This window comes from Brachyhypopomus gauderio, chromosome 8, assembly GCF_052324685.1.
Source record: "Brachyhypopomus gauderio isolate BG-103 chromosome 8, BGAUD_0.2, whole genome shotgun sequence".
NCBI classification, from domain to species: domain Eukaryota; kingdom Metazoa; phylum Chordata; class Actinopteri; order Gymnotiformes; family Hypopomidae; genus Brachyhypopomus; species Brachyhypopomus gauderio.
In genome coordinates this window covers 13,410,095-13,420,250 of record NC_135218.1, presented here as the reverse complement: position 1 = coordinate 13,420,250, position 10,156 = coordinate 13,410,095, and the positions used below count along the sequence as shown (strand labels likewise).

At 42.6% G+C, this 10,156-nt stretch overlaps 1 long non-coding RNA gene across 1 annotated transcript; it reads right to left on the bottom strand.

Moving 5' to 3' along the window:
* Positions 1-5,143: 5,143 nt before the first annotated feature.
* On the bottom strand, positions 5,144-10,145 carry LOC143521047 (uncharacterized). The gene is made up of 3 exons (XR_013132613.1): positions 9,982-10,145; positions 9,276-9,347; positions 5,144-8,259 (listed from the first exon to the last, which is right to left on the bottom strand). It is a non-coding gene; the product is annotated as an uncharacterized LOC143521047 (long non-coding RNA).
* Positions 10,146-10,156: the final 11 nt, after the last annotated feature.

The following is a 10,156-nucleotide window of genomic DNA, read 5'->3' as shown; positions in this document are numbered from 1 at the left end:
CAACACACGCACACACAGGATTCAGGTGATGGTCAACATGATGGAGACAGCAGTATTCTCTGTTTCTCTGTGCCTTTAGTAATTCACTGGATGGGTCTGGATAGGTCTGGATAGGTCCGAGCCCTTGCTCACTGTGACGTGAACAGAACAGGCCCACTACCACCGAGCTGGCAAGAAGGAGGGAGACGCATGCGTGCGAAGGGGGAGGAGGGAGCTCAGTTTCCTCTCCTCCGCTGTGTTCCTCCTCAGTCTGGTGTACTGCGGCTCCTGATGGATTGATTAAAGGGTGACTGAGTGGCTCACTGCTCTGCTGCGGTGTAATTAAACAGTGACTTCCCCTCCGGCCAAAGCGACCTGTTGCTCCAACTCATGAACCCTTCATCCCATGTCTCCCCACTTTACCACACAAGCCGTGCTGCAGAGTATGCAAAAACTACTGCCATGTTATGAAGACAAAAAAAAAATTCAATCAATCATGGAGTTAATTGCTTTGAATTTATTCGAGATTTTCTTGCAAGAAATTCTGGAATTATATTACACATTCAGAAGCACAAGGCAAAATCCTGTTAAATAAGTGTATCATGCACACAAGCAGAGACTGATTGGTATGTTTTCGATTGCTATGGATCAACAGTTATCACAAAAACAGAAGCATATGAATTATTTAACAGTACGGTGTTTTAATGAGCTGTGTGCACAGACAACCTGCATTTGCATCAGTAACATGCGATCAGTGTTTCATAACATTGTTGGATACATATTTTCTTTTCTCTTGCAAGAACAAAGGTGGTCTGGATAATTAAACAACAGCGAAACACTCCATGACCAAAGTCTTTCATTGTGACATAACAGAAATATAAAGAACCACTGAGTTGGACAGACAATACAGGGGGAAGGAAAGATGATGCCTGTTTGCTGTTGTAGGGACCTCTGCTAAACTACTAAACTGGCCAGATCTTTAGAATAAACAACTTTTGCAAATCAGTACAAATTTTCAGGAGTCGTCTGAACTTTTAGCAGGTGTAGCTTTTCATATCGTTTAGGAAAATCCAGTAAATCGACTCTAATTGTTAAATTTCTCTCTTTTCTCCATAAGACACAGTTGACAAAACCCAGTCCTCCACATGCTCACCCCTTACATTGCACATCCACTTTGATGAAACGTGCATTCATCACAACCCCTTCAGGTAACACCCGTGCCCTCCTGCCAGCCACGGGCACAGGTCCTCGCTCTCCTGTCTTCATCGACAGGCACAAGAAACGCGTGCGGTCCAGAAGCTCAGGGGTTGGCCCTAAAACAGAACCACGGTGACGTGTCAGAGCTGAAACATTGGCTGGGAAGCAGGTCTACACGTGTCAGCTCGTTTCATAGAGTCCGTGACACCACAGTACTATTTACAAACACCCTTTCTAAGTATAACACCTGTGGCAGGAGCCATCTTCTACCTCTACAGCCCATCACCCTATCTATTTGTATTTGTGCTTAGTGTATTGCATCTCCCACATAAACTCATTTCCAGGCTGGTCTACAACATAACTTACTAATGATAACCTTCGCAGCTGAGATGGCTGTAAAGCACTTCATAGCTTAATGGATGGACAACACGAGAGAACACAGTCTCTCTAATTCCATCACTCTCTACCCTCCGAGAGCCATTTTCTTCCTTTAGATTTCATTGGTGGTACTGAAAGGAGTTTGAAACTAGACTCAAACATGACTTATATTGCATCATGTACAACTGAACTGAAAGGGAAAAAAGATGAGTGAAACTGAAAAACAGGCCTGGTTAGTTTTACCTGGTTTATATACGTAACATGACATATATACTGTATATACAACTTGAGAGAAAATCACGATTTGCATAACTGACTCTGGGCCTTGTCCAACTTCTTGTAAACTTTTAAATATCACCACTAAGAAATCAAGACAAAAGGAAAACCAGACAGAAGAAAAACTGTAGGATAAAGAACTTGTACATAAAGTTGTACATAGAGTTGTACATAAAGAACTTGTACATAGTCTGTTGTTTTACATCCTTTCATTCTTTCTGTTTCTCTCTCACTACAGATCTTTATTTTTCAGGAGAAGGTAATAGAAGCTGTAGTTTCCCTGGTGCAGGACTGCACTTCAAGGCTAATATGTAAACACTGGCATAAATATAGAAGTGTCAGAGCATGATGCACGGTGACACCTACATAAAACAATATGTAGTGTTTATTACTCCAATATCTGACAAAAAAAAGCCAGAAGAAAAATATCTGAGGGATTGTGGGTAAGCAATGAGCTGTTGAAATGAGATGGTTATGTTTTGGCCCACGAACCGATGTTGGTCTGAGACAGCTTTGAGCTGTGTGGTAGAATGAGGTAATAGTGGATTAAAGAAGCCTGTGGACACAGCTCTGATGAGAAAAGAGTAGGTTATATAGCACTTCATCACTCCAGGTGTCGGTGTTCAGCCTACTGTAATCGTGACTATGAAACAGAATGCCAACCCACTGTTGCCTAATCTCTCAGTTCTCTATCAACACCTCCCTTCCCGTCACTTCCTCTGTAAGTGCAGCTTCTTCTTCTTTTAACTTCTTGCATTCAAGTCAATGACGCGAGACTTCGTTGAAGGTTTTCAAAATTTACTAAATGAAACATTTCTCATAAGACAACGTACAAACTCTTTCTTTTTCGCTATACAGCTTAGCTCCGTGTAGTCACGGTCAAAGACTGTTGTGCTGTGTCACTCTAGCGGCTACTGCAGCTTCAAGCCTAAAAATGACGTCATGTATAAATTAACATTATTAGGCCAGAAAATATTTAACAGTCAGTCTTATATTCAAACACTCAAACATTACAAATAAATAAATTACAAATAAAGAAACTATATTCTGTACATAATGGCTCCAACATCCTCCCTTTGTCTTTTCTCTCTCCTTAGATGTTTTGATATCTCTGTTCTCCCAACTTAACGGCAAAAAAAAAGAACCCATAAAAATCCAGGGACTACAGTCAGAATGTGGGCGTTAATTTTACAACTCATCTAAATCTATATGGGCTGATGGTTCTTTAATTAAATGGACCACTGGCCACTTCATAAACTCTTGGGTGGAAAACAGGCATGATCAGCCAATGTGCATTCCAATTAAACAGCAATATCAGAGTAAATCTCCAGTGAGTTTGCTATCTGGAGGCTTACTGGCTGAAAGGTTTGGGGGGCGGGGCTTCAGCCGCTATATTGGCTTTGGAGTGAGCTTGTCACAGATGCCAGCCGAGGAGGCTAATGGCCTCTGCCAGTGAGACTCTGGCTTTATCAAGTCAATTTCACAGCATCGATCAAACACCGTCCCTCTTCATCTCTCCTCGTCGCATCTGTGTGTGGTACTTAATTGTTGGCACACTCTCTCTGGGCTATGCCAGCCCACGCCAGCGTAGAAGGACTGAGCTCTTAGCCCCTTCCACTGGCAGTATAAGGTCTGGGCCCCTCTGTGGTGAAATGAGCCGGATCTCCTGGGCCTGCATTTAATGCTGCCTGTCTACTCTAACTCAGTCTGACTTGTAGATGTTGGCATGGCTATATTGAATACAAACCTCTCTTGCTTCTTTTAACAGGCAAAATATGTTCCGCAAGCAAAGCATTCTGTGTTTAACAAACAGTATGTAGTCACTGTAGGGTTAGGAATTGGTGCCAAATGTTCTTGTAGACATGTTAAACTCGTTGCTAAAATTAACTGGTGAATGGACAGATATGCATATCCACTGCCACCTTATATTTCCAAGCAAATTTAACCCATTTCACTTGATTGACCAAAGTACTCCTTTCACATATTCAGGTGTAATTTAATATCATATTGCTTGTCATTCAGGGATAAAGAAATTTTGGAAATAATCCATTGTATTACTAGTCAGTGTTTTACTGTTGACAAAGAGAGGAAAAGTCCCAGTAGGCTCTATAGGTGCCAAGTCACGAAGCAAATCCTTTAAGTTGTCCCCATAACTCCTCAGTAATGACAGCTCGGATAACTTCTCATGTGTCCTGCCATATTCCAGCTGATCACATTGAGTCCCACACCCTCTTGGTGAAGTGCAGGAGGCACAGCAGAGACAGGAGAAGAATATCTCACAGAGGGATCAGGCTGATGGTGATAGCCAGTCAGGAAGAACAAGAGACCACATGTAGCCCTGTATGTTGAGGCACTTGCTGGGGGGAAAAGAGAGAACCCCACCTGCATTGATTTTTCTACTTTCCACTGCTATTCCTCTTCCGCCGTATTGCTCTAATCCAATAACGCTCCTCACAGACGGGCCTGATACGCTCTCCCCGTTCTGAATCCAGATCGTTTAACGTCTGCTTTGCTTCTCTCATTGCTTCTGCAGTAATGGACTCTGAAATTCCATCAGTCAGGCTGTCCGGTTCGCCATCACTCTAGCCTGAGTCTCAAAGACGCTGAAATCATACATTTAATGTTCCAGAAGTAATCTGCATACAAAGACCTAGAGCCTTCTGTACCAAAGTAATTAATAATAATCATTAACATTTTAATAATTGTTAGGAAATATTGTCTTATTGATATTGTTGTTGTGATTTGTGGACTTTATTGGTGGGCCATTGGCCAAAAATAAATAAATTGACAGATTTTATACATAAACATCTCAAACACTTGTTCAAAATACTGGCTCTTACAGGTTTGTAGTGATGGTCTATATATCTTCCAGCAGTTTAAATAGATATTGCAACTGCAAACTGGGGTCCAAACAAACCAGATGACCTAGATGTGTTATCCTGAAACGGGCTTATTTGAAGTCCACCCCTGGCTTCGTTTCAGCATTCTGGTTAATTACGCCAGTTCTAAACCGAGCTGGGGCTTCGTGCTCGATGAAATAATTAGCATGAGGGAGAATTCAGCCACCGGGCTAGTCGTGGAATGCTGGTGTCACACTTTGGAGGTGTTTGTGAAAAGCAGGATTGAGTGTGTTAGCATAATGGCTATAATCAGGGCTAATGTAAGGAACTTTAGACTCTCAGCCAGGCATGTGCTTGCGCCCACTTTAACGCTGTTTCCTCCGCTCTTTTGTTTTTCCCTGTCTCCTCTTACGCACCATTGTCTTGTTTGCTCTTTCTCCTCTTTCTTTGATGACGTATGCCCACTGTTTCAGTCGCAGCAGGTGGCAGGTCTGTGCGGCAGGTGCACCATTGGCATTCCTGCAATCACAGCATACCTCCCAGTCCATAGCAGGATGGCATAGCGGAGTCCTTCGACACTACCCACTCCATTCCATGAGCTTTACCTCTTCGCACATACTGTCGTTACTTTTACCGACGTTTACTTTTTTTTCCCACTGTAACACCCTCCCTCAAATGGTTGCTTCCGTATGGCTGCGATTGCTGACAGATGTCGTTTATCATGGAATGAATGATTTAGAACTGACTGAGTAAGGCAGGTTATGGTGCGCCCTGCTTGCTGTAGCAACACTCATGTTAGCAGCATAATTGTACTTTGAAGTGAACGCACAGTGCCAGATGGGGAAATCACTGTTGCTATTGATAGCTTACAGAACACCTACCACATGGGTTAAAATAGAGTCGTTAGTTTACCCCATATGTCCACATAACACCTTATCTTTTTGTATTCTGTAGATAGTGATTACATAGTTTGACGTAAATGCTTCACAAGTAGCTTATATGGAGCTTTTATATAGCTATACAGGCCTACGCGCACATGCACCATAGAACATGAGACACCAACAAGATTTTTTTTCCATCATAGAGGTCGTATCTAAATTACAGTATTGTGAGCACAGTTAAGTGCTTTTAGGCTGGCTGAACATTGTTGTGTTGATGCAAACACCATGAGTATCTGGATAATGAATGAAAGGTGCCTTTATACTTTGTCTGTTTAAGTTATGGAAAAAATAATTTGGGGTAGTGAATCCAGCTCCCCAAGACAATGGACAACTAGCTGAGAGAGCCGTCAGAAATATAACAAATCCCCACCTCCACTGTCCACACTGGCCACTTAAGACTGGTGGCTGCAAATATGGAACTCTAAAGTAAACTTACAGTGAGTTTCTGTTAGTAAGAGCATTACATTTTTATTGTCATCCAGCATGGTTTGAAATTGCTGACCTTTGCATGTTAACAGAGAGAACTGATGTGCTCTGTGTATGTATGAGTGGAGGAGGGGGTTATAACTATGATTTTCACAAGCCACTAGTGCATTTTATTATTTAATTAGTTTAAAGGGCATTTTCAAGCACCCTCTGATTGCATTAGAGCTTCTCTACACAGGCAGAGAATGGTGCTCACATTAACATTATCCCAGCGTTACTGTAGTCACCAGGCAACGAGAGCAGATTTGGGAGCGTATTCTCAGTCTGCTGTCAGCTCTGACCGTGAACTTTCCTCAACTTGTAGATCTTCCTCACCATGACAATATGACAACACAGAACAACTCCTCAGCATCTCACGCCTGGACCAAGTTGGTTTAATAACACTGGGCCACTTCAGCATTGTGACTTTTAGGGTGGGAATGGGACTGAAGTTAAAGACGATGAACCGACAGTTTCTGATTGGAACTGCTTTGGCGTGACTGAAAGGGACTGGAGCAACAAACAAAGAATTGAATTACTGCAGAGAGGTGAAAGTGGGAGGCTACATATTGCTCTGTGCATCCCTGCAGTGCACTTAAATACTCACTTACTCCCAACATACCGGATGGAGTCTAGCACCCTCTACTGGTGACGCGGGCATCTATGTTCACAATTGACTTGTCATCCTCCGAAGACTGCGGCACAGAGATGAGCTCTACATTACTGTGCTCAGCATGCCCAGGAGAAAGCGTACAAAGGATAATAAGGTGCGCGTGTTTAAAATGGGCAGATACATGCCCATGCATTGCTTTTCAAGAGAAATCTTACCTTCATTTCAAAACCAGATTAGAAGTTTGTCATCTTCGTTTCAGTTGTGAAAAGTCTTATATTGTATCCACTAACAATCATCAACTGTAGTTTAAATGGTAGAGATTAATTTGTAAATATAGCACTGCATATTAAAATGCAACATTAGACGTCCTCAGCTAATTCGCTTGTCTCTTTGTGTAAATAGCCATGTACGACATCGAGTTTCAGGAGGCAGTAGGCCTATAGATGCTACACTGTTGTTTTCGAGTGGAAGAGGTAAGAGCAGGTAAGACTGTTTCTGTATTATCTTATCCTCCTCCCCCATGTATACACACCAACCTTTATCACAAACGTCTCTCCACCTGTCCCAGCCCCTTCCCAACCGAGCACCAAACTCATTTTCGGCTGATACTGCCGCATTCCCGTGAGACTGACCCAGATAGCACATTCTAGTGTTTCTGGACCCCAAGCTTTGCTTATTAAAGAATGTGAGGGAGTCAGTTGTAAATGCTGCTATCAGCCCTGCCTTAGTCATCACTTCACAGGCACAGCCAACTGTGCAAAACAAAATCTGCACTCCGATGATACACGAGGTATTGAGCAGTCATTTATCACTGGGGCACCTCTGCAGCAGATGAAATGCAAGCTGACTTATCAGGGAGGAGAGCAAAGCCATAGAAGATCGTGATTAACCACCAATGAACTGACGACCTTCACATCATTGTGAGCATGCAGCCATGATGTGAAGCCCTGCTGTAAGCATGTCCACGTTGGCCAGAGCTGTGTGGTCTGCACAGCTGGGTGGCTGGCTGGCCGTGGAGAGCAGTATTAGCAGCCTTCTCATGGAGTGACATTTTAACCAAACCGAGACTGACCCTACGATCCTGGGTTTCCTTTCACAAGATGCACGAATAAACATGTCTGAACTTGACGAAGAACCTTTTGTATACAAGAGGCTGTAATTGGAAGGGAATTCTCTGCGCTTGCTGTTTTAAACTTGCTGAAAAGGCAAAAAAACGGTTACAAATGAACCAAAGAAAGGCTTCAGCTGCAGCTTCTACTACACGAGAGGTTAAAGATAATTGAATTGGGCTGGAAAAAAATGGAGGAATCCCTGCACTGCATATTAGGCTCATTACTATAGCAACCCCTTGAGTGGAAGAGAGGTGCCAGAGGACAAGTCATCTTCTTCTTCTTCTTTTCTTCTCTGCACTTCTGTGTTCAGGAGCAATCTGAGTGTCATCTACTGTTCTCCACAGCAGAGCAAGGGGACACATCACAGCTGAGTTTGTGTTGTGTTTGTATTTGGTTGTATCTGCTGGCAGTGGGCGGGAGGGGGTAATTCCATCTTGACAGGTCCTCGCTTCTTGTCGCTGTTAAGATGAGACAAACAAACCAAAATGCTTAATAAATCTATGATTTCAGTTTTTTTTTCTTTCATGTTTTCATTATAGTAAGTTAAACACACCCATAAATTAACCACACTTATAATTAATTTAAATGAAAATTATTACCTTTGAACATGATTGACAATGTGAGTGCATATACAGGTGATAAATTCTAGACAAATTTAATATGCCTTATCTACCCTGTCTATATCATTCATGAATGAAACTGACAAGCAGGAAACACATCAAGCACATATATATAAATGCAAACTGGGAGTATTACATGAAGAACCTCAGTTAAATACCTAACTCTGTGATTTATTCTGGTAGCTGCCAATCAAATTGTGATGCAGATTAAAATAAGATTTTTTTGTGTTTACATGATCTTCACGTATGAGGCTCAAAAATGAGATGTGAATAGGAAGGGCCATTATGTCCTCTAGCAATTTTTTGTATGTTTCTCTCCTAACAGTTCGAAATAGTTCTAATTCTGTTAACTCCTTGTCTAACACATAATATGCTAACTTCCTGCTATATAAAAATAATTAGATGACCTGTTTGTGCCATGTTATTTTCTATATGTAATAAAGAATGGAATTAAAACCATTAATCTCCACATTTAATATTCATTTTAAAAAACAACAAAACAGCTGCATAAACGTGTGAAGACTTACTGCCAGTGCGCAGAATTGTGTTTACAAGCTGCTGTGAAAAATATTATACAAACATTGTTCATGAGGGCTCCGTATTCTTTATCAGTATCAGTCTCGTTATCTCCTTCCCAAAACAGTCCATATGTAGCTAGTGGTGACGACAACAAAAGCATGTATATGTGCCTATCCACAAGGGGGCGCTTTCAGTTACTGTTCTATAAGCCTTTGTTTATTCACAGTGGGTCTATTGAGCAGCTGCCATGCTGGGGTAAGAGCAGGCACACTGCAGCATGCTGAGGTTAAGGGTACTTGCTTTAAGAAGCAACAGTGGTTGGTCCAAGTGCCCACCTCAGACTCACTGGGCTCTGAGTCTCTGCCCCAGGACTGCACACTGGCCACTCATGGTTCTTAAGGTACAACCTGCATAGAACAGATGGCAGTGACCACAGCACAGGTCATTAAAGACACAGCTTTAATCAGCAAAAACGCAGCTAACCTGAAAACACAAAGCACAAATGTTTGCGTGTGATTTGGCTACTCTGTTGTGAAACAACAAAATAAAGTTGTAATAATTAACAACTAAAGCTGCAGTGAACTCTGAATCGGATCTTTGACCAAGCAGGGCTAGCCTCTGCTTTTCTGCAGGAGGCTGCATCGCCTGCCCAAAGCACCGTATGTCAGCAGATTCGTGAGTGCCGGGTCATTTAGTCCTCAGTGAACAGAGCTGGAGAAGATCAATCAGAAGCCCATCCAGCCCGTGTCACCTGTGATTTGCGCTAGCACCATCCAGCTAGTGCAGCTAGTGGGTTGGCTAAAAAATAATGGCTGATTGGACCCCATGGCATCTTGGCACTGGGGAATGATTCAATTTCCTCGTGATAGATGTACAAAGAGAGAGCTGGACCTGACACTCTGGCAGTCTGGTCCTGACCCAACAGCATCCTGGGAAACTGTAATGAGTTATGCCATGTTTCAGGGCATTACAGGCTGTTATGCTCAACCCCTCTACAATCTGGACGTCCCTGTGGGAGTGCTGTGGGCCACGCCTTCTCACCTGAACAAGGAAAGAACCGATCGGTCAGTTCTATCCTCATATATCCAGTTCCTCTGTTCTCCAGCCCTCAGCGGTGCATTGTGGTGTGATGTTGTTTGTTAGGGTTTGTGAACAAGACATCTCAAACCCCAACTCCACACAAGGGAATGCCAGCTTTAGCTTCGATGCTATGAAC